The 17,273-nt window shown below is 45.3% G+C and overlaps 1 protein-coding gene and 1 pseudogene across 1 annotated transcript in view; both read right to left on the reverse strand.

Annotated features, from left to right (window-relative positions):
* The window catches only part of LOC149325055 (epoxide hydrolase 1-like), an 82,806-nt gene that overhangs the window by 63,780 nt on the left and 1,753 nt on the right, over positions 1-17,273 (reverse strand). The window lies entirely within an intron of this gene.
* LOC149325057 (uncharacterized) lies at positions 1,897-17,001 on the reverse strand (annotated as a pseudogene).

The raw sequence follows: 17,273 nt of genomic DNA on the forward strand, positions 1-17,273 counted from the left end.
TACTCGGGATGGCCATTGGTCGCACCACAGCGAATTTTTTCTGGTGTCACGTTTCTGATGGCGACGCGACTCTCTAGGTGTTTTTTTCCTTTTCAAGTTTAAATATTGCAATGCAGCTGCATATTGTCACGAAGTGGGAGCACACCTCCAATGGGCTCCACACTCTCTGTTACCAATTCTAGGGGAGGAGAGGCAAACACCTCCACCCAGGTGCCAGATCTTATGCGGAACCGAGTGGCTAACCGGCGATAGGTCCACGCCTGACCAACTGCTGACCGGAGGCACGATACAGGAGTCGGGAATGGGAGTGAATAGAATTTAATTAACAAAGAGAAACAACATTTTCACCGTGTCATCAGGAATAGCATAGCATAGACACCGGACAGACGGAACCAATTTTAGCTCTGACACACAGCATCAAATATGACAGGTGGGAGGAAATACAGGAACTTTTGAAGGAAAGAAATTAGGGTATAGATTGTGGGAGTGGCGGTGGCTCAGCTGTTCGGGTGGTTGAGGTCCGGTCCCAGATGGGCGTCGCGCTGTCGATGTCGGGTCTCGGGAGTCGCTACTCGTTGCCCAGACACTTCGCGACGAGCCGGCCACCTCTCGGCTGACACTTCACACACACGCGCGGTTAGCCAGCACATCGCCACATCCAAGATCTCCACCTCGACTGCTCTCCGCCACATTCCACAGTCCCCCCGTAGTGTCCCCCTCTCTCTCTCACCGTCCCCAGACAGCCCTGGGCCCGGGACCGACGAATCAGAGGCGGCAACGAAACGTAAACTATCGCACCGAAACGACCCGCGCCAAGCCCCTGCTGACGCTCGAGCCGGAATTCCGCGTACAAGAGGTCACTGGCCAGACAACTGCTTTCTCACCGACGGAGACCAGACAGCGAAAAGTGCCCTATACAGCGTCCTATACACATCTCCATGCGTAGCTACGTAATCGGCGCACGGGTTTCTAGTCTGATAAACAAATCATGCAGATTCTAATAATGTTGGCAGCAGGTACGATGTGTACCAAGGTATATTTAATCCGAAGGAGGACGGGGAACGATGAACACGTCTAAAACAGGTTCAGAAGCGAAAGCAGGTGATTTAACCGATCTGACCACACCCCATCATCATCATCATCAGCCTGACTACACCCACTGCAGAGCAAAGGCCTCTCTCGTATCTCTCCAATTAACCCTGTCCTTTGCCAATTGCGGCCACCGTATCGCCGCGTATTTCTTACTATCGTCCTCCCACATAACCTTCTGCCGGCCCAGCTACGCTTGCCTTCTCTTGAAGTCCAGTGCGCTACCATCAACGACTATCGGTTATCTTGCCTTCGCATTACATGCCCTGCCCAAGCCCATTTCTTCCTCCTAATTTCGACTAGGATGCCGTTAACCCGCGTTTTATATTTCGTAGAAAACCTGTTTCCCCCTTCGTCTTCGACGCGGCCGACCAGCTTGATAATCGTGGCCAGGACAGCGCCGGGTGGACGAGTAGGATATCTCCGGTAAGCGCAATCAGCGACAGGAGCGCCGCCTCGAAGGTTACGCGGAGCTCCACGGAGCCAGTGAGAGGCCTCTTCGCAATCCAGCCAGCGTCACGAGCGGTTGCAGCCGCTCTCGTCACCATCCGCGGTAGGCGCACGGAGACCCGTCGTGCCTTGCCGCTGGCTTTCTGTTTCCAGGCAGCGAAACGAGCGCAGCAAACGCGCGCTCTCGTCACCTCCCCCGGGGGGCGGCTCGGGAATGGCTTTGCCCCAATTATTCTTTTCCGTAATCAATGAAGGCTATTACACGGGTTGGTTTTATTCTAAACATTTATCTAACACCTATATATTGTCACGTAGTGGTGACTGGAGTCCGGCGAACAGGAACACAGCGAGAATGTCTTCGAAACGAAACTCTTTATTCGGGCTGACTTGCGCCCGCAGAGAACTGAATCACTCGGCGGCGGCGTAGCAACAAGCGTGCTCGGCGGTCGTCGAACAGAATGCCCGCCGCTGTCGGCCGTGCTCGTTTTAAAGCTGATAGCGAGCATTCGAGATAAAGCTTAGGAGAAGTTACTAGAACCTTCTGGAACAAACTAGAATCGGGTCCGTCCGGATGCGATCAATCGAGATTATTCTAGGCGCGTCTTGCGTCACAAACGAAGCGATAAAGCGGCGTGCCGGCAGCCTTGAAGCATGAACAAATAAACACAACAAACAAACGCTACAAAGACTCGCGGCAATATACTAGTTGGTTTTGTTCCAAAGGTGTCATTACCATGTTACTTAATTTGAATTCAAAAAAGTCCACAAGCCTTGATGGCATTCCGAACGCTTCTCTTAGACATTATGCTGAGCAGATTTCAGGGTTTCTAACTGATATGTTCAACTTGTCGGTTGCTACAAGTGACAGTCCAGCTGATTGGCACATTGCACATGTTACGCCAATTCATAAAAAGGGTGACCGACTTTCTGTAAATAATTATCGTCCTGTTTCAATTACAAGTACATGTTGTAAACTGTTGGAGCATACTATTGCATGTTACATTCAAGATCTTTTTGCAGACCATACTTTGCTGTTGTCATATATGCATGGCTTCAGAAAAGCTATGTCGACAGTAACCCAGCTGGTTTCAACTGCATGATTTATCGAGTGTGCTTGATGTGTGTGGTCAGGTGGACATTCTGTTTTAAATTTTTCAAAGGGTTTGACAAAGTGCCTCACGGTAAACTACCGCATAAATTAGAACGCCTTGGTCTTCCTTCTTTTATTGTTCAGTGGGTCAGTGCATACCTCTGCAATAGAAGCCAATTTGTAGAAATAAGAATTTGTGCATCTGGTGTGCTTCCTGTTACCTCAGGCGTACCACAGGGAAGTGTTCTAGGGCCGCTGTTGTCTCTTATCTATGTTAATGCTTTAGTGGATGTGATCCCTGGTGAAGTATCTATAAGACTGTTTGCTGATGATTGTCTTGTTTTCAAAGATGTAACCTCTGCTAACGATCATACTTTAGTTCAGAACAGTATTCTAGCAATAGCACGATAGAGTGATTGCTGTGGGATGGAGCTGAACACAGATAAAACAGTACTTTTGCGTGTTACTAGGAAAAAGTCAATTAATACTTTCACATATTCGCTCTATAACAGGCCTATTTCCGTAGTTGATAAGTATAAATACCTTGGTGTTACACTGACTAACAAGCTAACCTGGTCCGAGCATATAAACGATATTTGTGTAGCCGCTCTTAGAAAGCTGTGGCTCCTGAAAAGAAAACTCAGAAGTGCACCAACTTGTACAAAGATTCTAGCTTATAATGCACGCATAAGGTCGAAACTAGAATATGCCTTTGTTGTATGGGACCCTCATTGTAAAAAAGATATTATGCAGCTTGGAAAGGTTCAATGAAAAGCAGTTAGATTTATTTTTGGAAAAATATATAAATGCTCAGACTCTCCTAATTTTATGAAGCTCAATAATGGTTTTTGGTTTGGTTTATGGGGTTTAACGTCCCAAAGCGACTAAGGCTATGAGAGACGCCGTAGTGGAGGGCTCCGGAAATTTCGACCACCTGGGGTTCTTTAACGTGCACTGACATCGCACAGTACATGGGCCTCTAGAATTTCTCCTCCAAAGAAATTCTAGCCGCCGCGGCCGTGATCGAACCCGCGTCTTTTGGGTCAGCAGCCGAGCACCATAACCGCTGAGCCACCGCGGCGGCAAAAGCTCAATAATATACCTACTTTAGCAGCGCAAAGGAAAGTTAGCCGTCTTGCATTTCTTTATAACGGTCTTTCCGGAAAGATCAAGTTACCCATACCAGAATCTGTTAAACATGCTGGTACAAGGACAACGCGGCATAATCACGAACAACCTTTAGCCCCAATCTTCGCTTGCACTAACACATTTAAATATAGTTTTTTTCCCCGCACAATCACTGAATGGAATTCTTTACCACGCAACATTTTTAAGAGCAAAGATTTTGTGAAAGGAATAGAAAGCCATATTTTGCATACTTAACATATCCTGTTTTCCTTCCAAAAGAGTTATTTGTCATGTATTTTGCATTCTTATTATACGTGAGATGTGTTGTTGCCATTTATTACTCAATATTAGTTTTTTTATATAGTTGTTCTTTTAAGAAATGTGTTGCTTCCCATGTGTTCTTTCTCGCATTGTATATGCTCTTCTTGTTGTATTCTACATTTGTATGCGCATCCTGCTTGGGCCAAAACATTGGCCTGCAGTAAATCGAAATAAAAATAAATAAATAAATAAAACATTTCTGCAGCACCTGACTGACAGTGTGAATGTGGCGTAGTGATGAGTTGCCATTACGAAAGACTGCCTCACTATCGGTTGATTGAAGTCTAAGGTTGTCGTGATTCTATTTGCTATTACCTGAGTAAATACAATGCAGGCAACGGACAGCAAGCTGATCGGTCTGTAATTTTTCAAGTCTCTATCTCGATCCTTTCTTATGAAATGAGACAATCTTAGCGTTCTTCCAAGCTTCTGGTGCGCTTGAGGTCGTAAGGCATTGTGTATACAGACAAGGTGGCTAGTTTTTCTGGCACAATCTCCCCTCCGTCCTTCAACAGATCTGCTGTGAACTCATCCTCACCAGCTGCTTTTGCTCTTTTTGCTCCTAAGCCTTTCTTTACTTCCACTTCCGTCACTGACGGGGTAACGCATCGCTATGCACTGCTACCTAATTAGTGTTCTGATTACATTGGCTACTGTACAGATTTGTGTGGAACATTGCGGCTACTTTAACTAATTGAAGTTCAGAATGGCGCAAAAGACACAACACAGGAAAAATAGGGGATGACACAAAGAGCGCCTACTACCAAATGAGTTTATTGTGGAAACACCCTCTTTTATACGGCTAGACATATCAACCACGAACCGGAAGCAGCAAAAACACATATTCATGGTTTGAATTCACATTTCAAAACACCATCGGCAGAAAAGAAAAAGCTACAAGAACAAAAAAAACAAAAAAAACAACAGAATCTAGAACTACACGTGCCCGTCTATAAAACCCAGCTCCTGGCGGCATAGTTTAATCGATGAAGTGCTAATGCAATTGGACCCAGCTTTCTGTATATGGTATGCGTCTATAGTCTCTCTTTCAAATCGCTCCCTGCCTCTGCCGATAAACGTTGCCTGTTCCAGCATCCGTCCGCAGTCTCTGCATTTCATTTCATTTCATTTTATTACCTTAAAGACCCCTCGCGGGGTATTACATAAGGGGTGGGATTAGCAGAAAAGGTACAAGACATGTGATCATGAACAAAAAATGTTGTTTAGGTTTCTTGCAAATGATGAAGGACAGGTGATGTCGACGATATGCTGGGGAAGGCCGTTCCAATCTTTAGCTGCACGTGGGAAGAAGGAGGCTGAAAAAGTAACAGTTCGGGGACGTGGGCGAAAAACTTGAAGCGTGTGGCTAGTGCGGTGAGAAATGCATGATGCTGGCGTGATGTAAGGGACACGGTTAAGTGATGAGTAAAAGAACTTGTGGTACAGTGATAGCGTGGCTATGCGACGACGAACGGAAAGAGGCGATAGTGCTGATTTAATTTTTAGGGCTGAAACACTGACATCATAGGAGTAAGAAGAGTGAATGAACCTTGTAGCGCGGTTTTGAACGGCTTCTAGATCGTTTACGAGGTTAATATAATGCGGGTCCCATATGGCGGATGCATATTCAAGTTTATGTCTAATGAGTGACTTGTAGGCGAGCAATTTCACGTGATGCGAGGTGAAGCGAAGGTGACGTTTAAGAAATCCCAGAGTTTTGTTAGCAGATGATATCACGTTAGCAACATGTGCATTCCATGTTAGGTCATTAGATAATGTGACGCCTAAGTATTTGAGAGATGATACAGATTCTACGGACTCGTTAGCGATTTTGTATTGGAAGGCGTGACTCTTTTTGCGACGGGTAATGGAAAGAAGCTTGCATTTGCTAGGGTTGAGGGTTATAAGCCAATCTGCGCACCACTGTTCAATTTGGTTAAGGTCCTGCTGGAGGGCTTCTTGATCAGTTATGTTTGTTACTTGGCGGTAAATTACGCAGTCGTCAGCGAACATTCGAATTTGGCAGGATACATACTGTGGGAGATCGTTAATATATATTAAAAACAATAGGGGTGCAAGAACAGAGCCTTGTGGGACGGCGGATGTTACAGGGAGAGGGTTGGAAGACTGGTTATTTACAACGACTGACTGAAACCGATTTCTTAAGAAGGCCTTGATCCAGTTTAGCACGTTAGGATGAAGGTTTAGAATAGAAAGCTTTTGTATTAAACGTTGATGTGGAACTTTATCAAATGCTTCAGCGTAATCCAGAAAGATGGCATCAACTTGAAGGTTAGCGTCCAGGTCAGCATGTAAGTCGTTGAGGAACATGGCTAGTTGTGTTTCGCATGAATACCCCTTGCGGAAACCGTGCTGGGATGGATGGAAGAAATTGTTAGCGTCTAAGAAGTCCATTACATGAGAGTATATGACATGTTCCATGATCTTGCAGGGGACGCTAGTTAGAGAAATAGGACGGTAGTTCAGAGGGGAATTTTTGTCACCTGATTTGTAGAGAGGAACGACCTTCCCAACTTTCCAGTTTTCCGGAATGAGACCTGTAGAGAGTGATTGCGAAAACAATAATTCAAGGCACACTGCACTGATACATTTCGTGTTTTTTAGTAGTTTAGTGTTTATCTCGTCGATGCCGGCTGACAAGGAAAGTTTCATTTTCTCAATTAAAGACGAGATGCCAGTTGAAGAAAAAGTTATTGCGTCCATCGGTGAGGTGGCATTAGTAGGAGGTATCCTTGGAGGCGGGTTGCGCTCCTGGGTGAAAACTGACGAGAACGCCGTATTGAAGATGTTAGCGCATTCTGTGTCGGAGGCTTGAATACCGGATGCATGAGTGAGAGTGATTGAGTGTGATGGTGCGGGATTGATGATGCGCCAAAATTTTTTGGGGTTATCGCATAGCATGCGCGGTAGGTCGCTGTTAAAAAATGAGTGTTTAGCGTTGGTGACGGAAGTCAAGTATTCTTTTTCGGCTGAAAAGTACTTCTCCCACGCTTCGGAATTGCTTTTAAATTTGGCAGCGCGAAAAAGCCGCTTCTTTTTATTCTCCAGTCTTTTTAGTGTCTTAGAAAACCAGGGTTTAGAGCGATTTTCACGAAAAGTTATTCTAGGGATAAATTTTTGTGTTAGTTCATGAAGTTTATCTTTAAATATTAGCCAATTCTCGTTAACAGATCTCTGGTTATAACCGGCTTCGAAGAGTGGGAGAAAAATGCTCAGTTCATGATTAATGGCATTGTAGTTACCCTTGTCATACAGGGTGATTGTTTTCTTTTGTGTTTCATGGCGCTCGGTGCGGAAGGAAAAATCTGCTTGAATGACTTTATGGTCGCTAATGGGCTCTAAGTATGTAATGGATGACAAACTGTCAGGATGAGAGCTTAGTATTAAGTCTAAAATGTTGCTCGAATCGCCTGCGATGCGAGTTGGGCTGGTTACTAGTTGGTAAAGATTAAAGTTCAAACAAACATCTAGAAAATCCCTTGATTCTGCACTGATTGGCTGTGAATGAGAACGGTTGAGCCAGTTTATACCTGGATAATTAAAATCACCAAACAGAAGAATATGTGCGTTCGGATAAGATATCATGAGCTGGTTTAGCATATTGTTCAGTTCACGAGAAAAGTTTGGGCTAGTATGCGGAGGCCTATAACACACGCCGATTATGACTGAATGCGGTGAAGTACAGCACAAAAGCCACAGTATCTCTAAGTTAGATGCGAGATGGATGGGTGAACAAGATAATTCTGGTCCAGCAGCGATCAGCACGCCACCTCCTCGAGAATCTGTGCGGTCCTTCCGATAAACAGAAAAATTCGGCAAATCGGCAATAACTTCAGCATCAGTGATATCATTAGTAAGCCAGGTTTCAGTTAATAACAGTATACTGCTGTTAGATGATGTGACTAAGCTAGACACGCGTTCTCGTTTCGGCATTAGACTGCAAATATTAGTGTAGGTTACAGAGAACGAAAGATGATTACTTGGTAAAGTGCGGGGACGGGTATTGATTACATTTGGGGGAGGTGACCGCTACGGTATCTCTTTAACCATCTGCGATGAGATATCATAGATGTAACGCTTAGTACCAATGTGCAATGTCTTGTAGCAAAGTGAAAATTTAGCTTTTTTTGCTTTGGCAAATGCTACAAGGTGGCTACGCGCGGTTTGGACAGAACGAGAGAAGTCTTCGCCGATGCTGTAGGATGTGTTCTTTAGTTTCCGGGCATTTGAGAGAATATTGTATTTTGTTTTGTAGGACGTGAATTTGGTTATTATTGGGCGGCAGCGGTCGTCAGTGGCGTCCAAGGCGATGAGCGCGTTCTATTTCTTTAGGGTCGATTGATATGTTAAGGCGATCCTGGCAGTGGCGAATGATGATTTCTTCAGCATCAGCATATGTTTCGGTCGCATTAGTGTCTTCAAGGCCATAAAATATTAGATTATTCCGCCGCGATCGATTTTCGGCGTCGTCTAGGCGTGTTTCTAGTGCAGAGACTAAGCTGGCTGTCTGGGCGGCGTTAGTTCGGACAGTATCGAGGTCTGTTTGTAAGGTTTTTAGGGTTTGGTAGTGGTTCTCGAGATCAGTCATTCTTTCGTACAGATTGGAGATGAATTGGTTTGTCGTTAGTAGTTGGTTTTTTAGTTCACCCACATCGGCGATGAGTTGAGATTGACTGGCTGAAATTTTTTGCAGCTCGGCAAGAATGGCGGCAGTATCAGGACCGGGGTTAGTTTCAATATCACCGGATAACAACAACAGAAGAGAACGGCCAAAATCGGCAACGATAGCACTCAGACACTGTGGGCTTGGTAGCTGCACTAAGAAGCAGTTACTAGTTTTCTTTGCGAACAGGCTGTATTGTTCACCAACCTGCATTGTCAGGAAGAGCGGATTAGTGGTCTTTGCCATGGCACAGCCACCAAGCCCACGAAGTGTCGTTGACGGATGCAGCGGTTTTATAGTTGAAGATGATGATGTCGACTGTGATGGGGCGATCCAGGAGGCAGCGAGGGTAGGGCAGATCCGTGGCGGCGTGTCGACGGCAGCGGTGACGTTGACGCAGCCGGCCTCAAATCCGCCGCAGCCAAGATAAATCGGTAGGGATGACGAACCCGACTGCGCAGTCGTCAAGCCAGGCAGCAATGCGACGATGATCGTTACAAGCACCTGCATTGTCAGGAAGAGCGGATTAGTGGTCTTTGCCATGGCACAGCCACCAAGCCCACGAAGTGTCGTTGACGGATGCAGCGGTTTTATAGTTGAAGATGATGATGTCGACTGTGATGGGGCGATCCAGGAGGCAGCGAGGGTAGGGCAGATCCGTGGCGGCGTGTCGACGGCAGCGGTGACGTTGACGCAGCCGGCCTCAAATCCGCCGCAGCCAAGATAAATCGGTAGGGATGACGAACCCGACTGCGCAGTCGTCAAGCCAGGCAGAAATGCGACGATGATCGTTACAAGCACCTGCATTGTCAGGAAGAGCGGATTAGTGGTCTTTGCCATGGCACAGCCACCAAGTGATCCCTACAGTGATCCGGCGGGTTGCCCCTGTCATTGTTTTTAATTGTTCTTCTGTGCTCGCTAGCTCTCTCGTTGAAACACCGGCCAGTCTGGCCAGTGTTGCGCCATTCTGAACTTCAATCATGAACCAACTAGCCCCAAAGCAAGTTCTTCTACTATCTTGGTCAAATGTTTAATGGAATCCCCCAAGATAGTAGATTTGTAATTAGGGAGTAATTACTCACCGACATCCCCCCAAGCGCAGCAATACGGCTGCAAAGGAAAGCTATACAGCATTCTCAGAAACTCCGCAGCTAAAGAAAAATTCGTCCTGGTCCGCGGTTCGAACCCGGGACCACCACTTCACCGGAGAAGTCGCTCTACCAACTGAGCGAACCGAGACGGCAAGCTTACGGTAGGGCGAGAGCGAATTGATCAATAACTCGAAGTGGGAACTATGTTGGTCAAATGATTTTAGGGGAATCCCCCAAGGTGGAGTAGATTTCTAATAAGGGAGTAATTACTCATTGACACTACACAGCTTTCTCAGAAACTCCACAGTTAAAGAAGAGTTCATCCTGGTCCGCGGCTCAAACTCGGAACCACTGCTTCACCGGAGCAGCCGCTCTACCCACTGAGATAACCGGGACGGCAAGGTTATGGTAGTGCAAGAGCGAATTGATCAATAACTTGAAGTGAGAACAGTGTTCGTCAAATGTTTAGGGGGAATCCCCCAAGGTGGAGTAGATTTGTAATAACGGACTAATTACTCATTGACATCCACCCAAGCACAGCTATACGGCTACAAAGAAGGCTACACAGCTTTCTCACAGCTATCCATATTGCTAATAACATTGCCCTCATTGTCTCTGAATATATACATCTGATTTTGCCTATGTCCAGCTACCTTTTCTCCGCTTTTCGGCTACCTGTTTTTTAGAGCATTCTCGATTCTGTCCACATTCAACTTCCTTATGTCGGGTACCATGCGCTTATTGATCAACTTTGATAGCTCTGCCAGTTCTATTCTCTCTTAGGGGTTTTATGCTTTCACGCTTGGGAGTTTCTTTCGTACCCTGAGAGAGTTTGCACATATCATGTCGAACCATCTTTTCTTCACTTCTGCACACTTGTAACGATAGCTGCGAGATTATCGCTCATTGCTTGAACATTAAGGCCGTTGTCCTCCGTTAAAATCGAATGCCTCTTCTGCAGCGAGATCCTAAATTCCTCTACTTTCCCTCTTACTGCTAACCACTCATTTCTTTCGCTCCCCCTCAAGTCTAGGCTAATTCGAGGCCTTTCCATTCGGTGGTTGCTACAACGCACCTTTCCGACCCCCTCCACATCCTGCACGATGCCAGGGTGACCATGCAGTATGAAGTCTGTTTCATTTTTGGACTCATCATTGGGGCTCTTCCACGTCCACCTCCTGTTGTTTGTGGAGGAAAGCACTCATGATCTGTAAATTATTGTTCTCTGCGAAATCTACTAATAACTCCCCCTGCTATTCCTAGAACCTATGTCACAGTGGCCTACTGCCTGGTCACCAGCCTGCTTCTTGCCTGCCTGGGCTCTGAAGTCACCCATCAGCACAGTGTACTACTGTGTTTTACTTTGTGCACTGCCTATTCCACATCTTCATAGCCTTCGACGACCTGGTCAACATGGCTCGATGTATTCGCGTATACCACCTTCAGTTTGTTAAGCCGAATTACGATAACTGCCACCCTCGCTATATCCTGATTGATAAAGAATCCCACACTTGGTTCTCATCTGTCCGCTAATACACGGTAGCATATCATGTGCTCATCCGTCTGCCTAACCTCACTAAGCCCTACGACATCCTTTTTAATGCCCGCTAGTTCCTCGAACAGCACTGCTAGACTAGCCTCACTGGATAAGTTTAAACATTGCCAGGTTGAGTTTCTAATGGCGGCCTGTCCGGAGCCAGAGACCCTCCGCACCTTCACACGTCTGACCGCCACCTTGGTCAGTTGCCCTTCATCCGCTGGGGACTGAGGGTTGACTGGTTTATCATAACAGAGTTTGTGGCCAAGTGCTACACCACGGTGGCCAAATCCTGTTCTGGTGAGGGAGTGAGTTGTTGGTCCTGGTCACCAAGATGAGGCCTCAGGCCTGGTTATGCGATTGCATCGACACGCGAAGCCTTTTTTTATCCGATGGAGAACTGCGCGGCACCGGGATTGGAACCCCGGTCCTCGTGCACGCGAGGTGGATGCTCTACCTCAACGCCATCGCTGCTGCATCGCTGACCACGCACAACTCCTGACATGTTGTTTACACCAGGTAGAGGTTATTATGACTGTTGTCATGTTGTCATTGTTGTTATCACCGGTGATTTTATGTGTACAAAAAAAAAATTCCTGAAGCTGTTGTTGGTGTCAGTGTTGTCCTACGTGCCCTCACTTTGTTTTCTCCTGAGCTGACACCTAGCAAGAAAATTAATGAAAGTGACTGGATTTATGCAGTGATCTCAAATTTAAAATGTGATGTAGGGGACGCTTCTTTGCTGTAATTGTCATTGAGACAGTCCATGAAAAGTTAATTTTCGTCGTCATTTGTTCACACCAATCCGTGAATTTACAAGGTCAGTATTTAGTAGACTGGCTGGAAGCATTCATATGACAGAATGACGCGGTCATCAGCAAACAATTTTACAGTGACATCTTCATCAACATACTGAGCAATAACACTGACATATGTAAGAACCAACAACGGTCCCAGCACTGATCCCTACAGTATGATGGAAACAACCTGCACTCAGCCGCAATTCCTGCACGTTCTACAAACTGTCTATGATTTGTAAGTACGCTTGCATAAAAATGAGAAGCTTGTCTTGTATCCCAGTTTCTTTTAGCTTTTCAGTAAGCAAGCAGAAAGATACACAATGAAATGATTTTGACGAATCTAGGAAAATCGCACCTATCTGTTCAAGATTATCAATACCCAAGGAATAATCATGACTCACAGATAAGAGCTGCGTCGTTGCTGATATGTTTTTGCAGAAATTGCGCTCAAATTTTATGAAGTTGACCGATTCGATAAGATTGGATACATGGTGGGCTATCATGTGCTCAAGCAACCTGGACCTTGTGCTTATTAGCAAAATAGGTCGGTAGTTTCCAGCACTATTATAGCGACTAACCGATTTGACAACTCCAATCAAGAAAGCCATTAACAATGGCATGAGGGTAGCAGGACCATATCTGAGTATTGATGCAGGAGAGCATTAGGAATACCATCAGCATCATTTGACTTTCTTTTTTATATTTAATAAGAGTGTGTGTGTGCCCTCGTGGCTATAACCAATTTCGGTACATTAGGACAAGAAGGGAATAAATTAACATTGCAGCAATATGCGGTGGTAAAAGTCCATGTGAATGCTCTTTGAAGAGTAATATTAAAATCATTGACAATGTCTAACATTTACATTAACATTTTCATTAATATTTCCTTAACTGACAGCCTGCTTACTACTGGACAGAGTGCACCAAAACATGCCAGGTGAATTGTTCCCGAAAGCAGCAAATGTTGTTGCAAAAAAGTTTCTGCGGGCACTTCATAGTTTGAAAACCAGCTCTTCTTTAAGAGCACACAGCTCAGCAATGGTAACCTTTAAATTTTGCCTCCACACTAAAAGCTGTTTTAAGTGGACAATATGCGGCGAATTCTTTGACTGTAATGCCTCACTATCTTATGCTGGATGGGAAAAGATCTGCTCACGCATAACATGACCACACTCCTGAACCTGTTCCAAGGGTAAAAGAGGTCTCCACCATGTTTGAAGTCAGGAAAAATTAAATGCGACACATCAGGAACCGATTCACCATGTGCAGCCGAAAAATCAAGTTTTCACAGCAAGCACTACTTTGCTGCCCTGTACGCTTAAAGTTACATGGACTGACCTGTGATCAGCAATACCATCTGTGACAGACACAATGCGGTCTTCAGGAATAAATTTTACCAAATATAAGATCAGGGATTGCCGCGGCTGTTTGTCTGACCCGGGTAGGAGCAGTCACCAGTTGTGTGAGGCCATGAGAAAATGTTGCATAAAGAAGGAGATGCACACTTTTGGCACCCTGCGATATCTAGAGTTCCAGTCAATGCAAGGGAGGCTGAGGTCACCAGCGCACACAAGTATTTGATCACCCGCATCCCTACATCCGCCCTGCAGCGAGCATCTGTAGCCCGGTGCTCCCTGTGACCAGACCTGGTCGCTACACAGTGAAACCACCGCTTCTTGCTCTTTTCATTGTTTTCTTTATTCACTATGTTTCTCCTCTTGTTCTTTTGCATAATATTCCCCCCACTGCTTAACATTATTGTACATTTTTCTTGTGGTTAACACATTTCTTGCGTCATTAATACCCCTGTATTATTTGCATTCTGCATTTAGTCTTGAGCACTGCGCGTAATAGTGTTTTGTTACACCTGGATGCAAAGTAAAGGGTTTTGCTGAATTATCTGCCATTTATGCTTCGTACCTCCGGTCTGTGGCTAATCAGGTATGAACCTATGGCCAGCCAGCAGTCCAAATCTCTTCTTTTGCATGCAGGGTGGAAAAGTTTGTTTGCGACCCTCCAAACTTAGTGAATGCAACGGTGGGCAGGTTGGAGCGATTAACGACACCCCCAGTGTCAGTCAGTCATCTAGTGCCCCCACAATGTCTTGACTTTCACAAAGGAATCATCTAAAGCTGCTCCATATCCCTTTCAGGCGCTTTGTACACAACTGTGTAAGTGGCAAGCTTACAGCTTGTTCTGAGAAACTGGTGCACTTAACAGTGATTTCATTGTTTCAGTCAAATTGAGCACCGTTCTCGTTGCCAATAAGTTGCTTTTTTGTACCATTTAGCGAATGCAGTGAGTAATATTTCACATAACAGTGAGCCAGGTAGCAATCTGTCCGCCGGTTTTGTGCAGACAGATTTTGCCAAGAGTGAAAACATTGATTTTTGCTCAATTTCGAGCGTAATGTGCATCTTCGAAACACAAAGCGATTCCACGATCCCTAGGGTGCTTACCTGACACACGAGAACATTTCGATGTTACTATTTCTAACAAATCTGACACTTTGTGCAGAATTCTCCACATCGTTGTAAAAACTTACCTGCTGGTCTTTCACGTTCGAAAACTAACAAATTCCCTTTCTTGAGGCCTGAATATACTACTTAGGTGAAAAAATAATTGATTTCAGTCAAAACAAAAAATGGCGCCTGAAAGGGATATAAGGAAACTGTGGGTAACTGCTGTAAACATATCTTGTGTGAATAATGTTCTAAAATAAAGCTTTTGTTGCGACTTGCATTTGCAGAGTAAACTTAATGGTAGTGGTAATGCAAACTGTGAAACACAGCTATGCACTGGCACTAAGCGAGGATTCCTGACCGTTGTTTGCACTGCAGTTCATCAATTAGAATCCATGCAGCAAGCTCACTTTCTAGCACTGTTACCAGTTCTACAAGCACTAAAACTGAATGGATAACCTGCAAGACTTAAGTGCCATGCACATTACAAGCCGTTTCAAGGCTGGGTCAGTGATGACGTGTGTATCTGAGCACACCTGAATTCAAGGGCAGCACTACAGTTATACCCCTGTCACACAGCCAGCCATTGAGTCAAGAGCCTCTTGATTCTCAATCACTATCCAACTCTAACGAGTTGTATCGCTGCTGCACATCAAATCTCAATGGCCACTGAAATGGCTCTCGTGCTTTACGCCAAGCTTGTATGGCGCCACAATCACTACTTTCGATTTTGCGCAATTAAAATATTTTTAGAGACCTTAACAGAATGTCAAAATACACTTCAGAGCCACAGGATGTTTTTAATTCATATTAAAGGCCAGTTGCGCTGTCTTAAAAGACACTACCTTTGTACGATTTGCTGTCGCAGTTTTGTAAAGCTCTGGCCACACTGATACGGCTGGTGTTTGTCTTCTGCGATGGAGAGTATAAAATTGATGCATTTTAAACCAGACCGGCACAATTTTTATGCCATTGTATAAACTAATATTGTTGCTTGAGTTGAAGTTTATACCTGCCGCGGTGGCTCAGTGGTTAAGGCGCTCGTCTACCGAGCCGGAGTACCCGGGTTGGAACCCGACTGCGGCGGCCGCCTTTCGATGGAGGCAGAACGCAAAAGGCGCCCGTGTGCTGTGCGATGTCAGTGCACGTTAAAGATTCCCAGGAGGTCGAAATTATTCCAGTGACCTCCACTACGGCACCTCTTTCTCTATTCCTTCTTTCACTCCCACCTTACACCCTTCCCTTACCGCACGGTTGAGGTGTTTACCAACATATGCAAAGAACTGAGGATTGGGTGATGATCCCTTGTATAAAAAACCAGCGCTAACAAGCACAGACAGGGGACGAGACGACACAAACTGTGGGTTGAGATAATTGCGCACGGGCCTTGGAAGGGGTTTTCCTGTTCATTCTTTCTTCATCAGTTTTTATCGTGGTTGCAGTGCATCTGTGCTTGACGAGACGCGTATAAGATGACCGCTTACTTTCGAATTAAAATTCAGTTGTAAGGTGTGCGCCCTCAGACATGTGAGACAGACACTGCACCATTTCCTATCCTCAAAAACCAGTTTACTATTAAAGTTTAGGAGAATAATGTTTGTTCATGGTTATGTATCTTGCAAGAAAGTGCGTGTTGGTGCCGCTTGAAGCAATGCTATAGCAACAATGAGCAACGCTCGAAGGCCCTTGAAATTTCTATAGTTCCTTGCTGCTCCGTTGACTCGATAAGACTATCAGCTCGAGGGCCTTCGAAATGCCCGTGTGATATGGGTATTAGTATTTGCAGTTTGAAAGATTCCTGGTTTTGTTATTGCAGGGCGGTAGCACATTTTCCCAGCAAATGGAAGTCTGAAAACGCCAGCTAGGAACTGTCACTATCTGCTTTGGTCGCTGTCTGAAGTGCTACATGTGCTCCTCTTCAGTGAACCAATACGTGGAGCAAAAAAATTGAACTAGTCAGAATAAACGAAAGGACAAAAAATAAAGGTGAGGATCGCCCTTAAAGGTGCACTGAAGAGGAATCTAAACTCGTCTTTTTGCCGTGGGAACTCAATTCCCGCATTCTTAGAGCCTTCTTGGAAACTTCGCATTATTGCCCTGTGCGGCCGATTTCCCTAATTTAAATCGGATTGACGTCCGGCTCCCGCCTTTTTTTTTTAAATTCCCCGCAGATGATAGGAGGAGTCGACCAATGCATGGAGTGCCTTTCAGGCAGCCGTGTGGTGGCTTTGCTTTTATTTTGTTTTTTAGGTTTCCGTGAATAAATAGGTCCAGTCAGAGACTACACAGCTGCAAACTAGGCCCACAGAAACAAAAATACATGTGGACTCTTTGCTTTCACCGATCACTACGTACCACTCCGCCGATGGCAGAGCGGCAAGCCACCACGTGACTGGTTGAGAGGTTGGTTCACTTCTCCCACTGTCTGTGGGGAATAAACAAAAAAAGGCGGGAGTCGGAGCGTTTAAATTCAAATTTAAATTAGGGAAATCGGCCGCACAGGGCAAATTCCAAGTTTCAAAGAAAACTCAGAACGTGTAGATTGAGTTCCGGCGGTAAAAATACGAGTACAGATTCCTCTTCAGTGCACCTTTAATCACGGCGCAAAGTTGGCAGTAATT

Source organism: Amblyomma mixtum, chromosome 10, assembly GCF_055824585.1.
Source record: "Amblyomma mixtum isolate Tamu chromosome 10, ASM5582458v1, whole genome shotgun sequence".
Taxonomy (NCBI): domain Eukaryota; kingdom Metazoa; phylum Arthropoda; class Arachnida; order Ixodida; family Ixodidae; genus Amblyomma; species Amblyomma mixtum.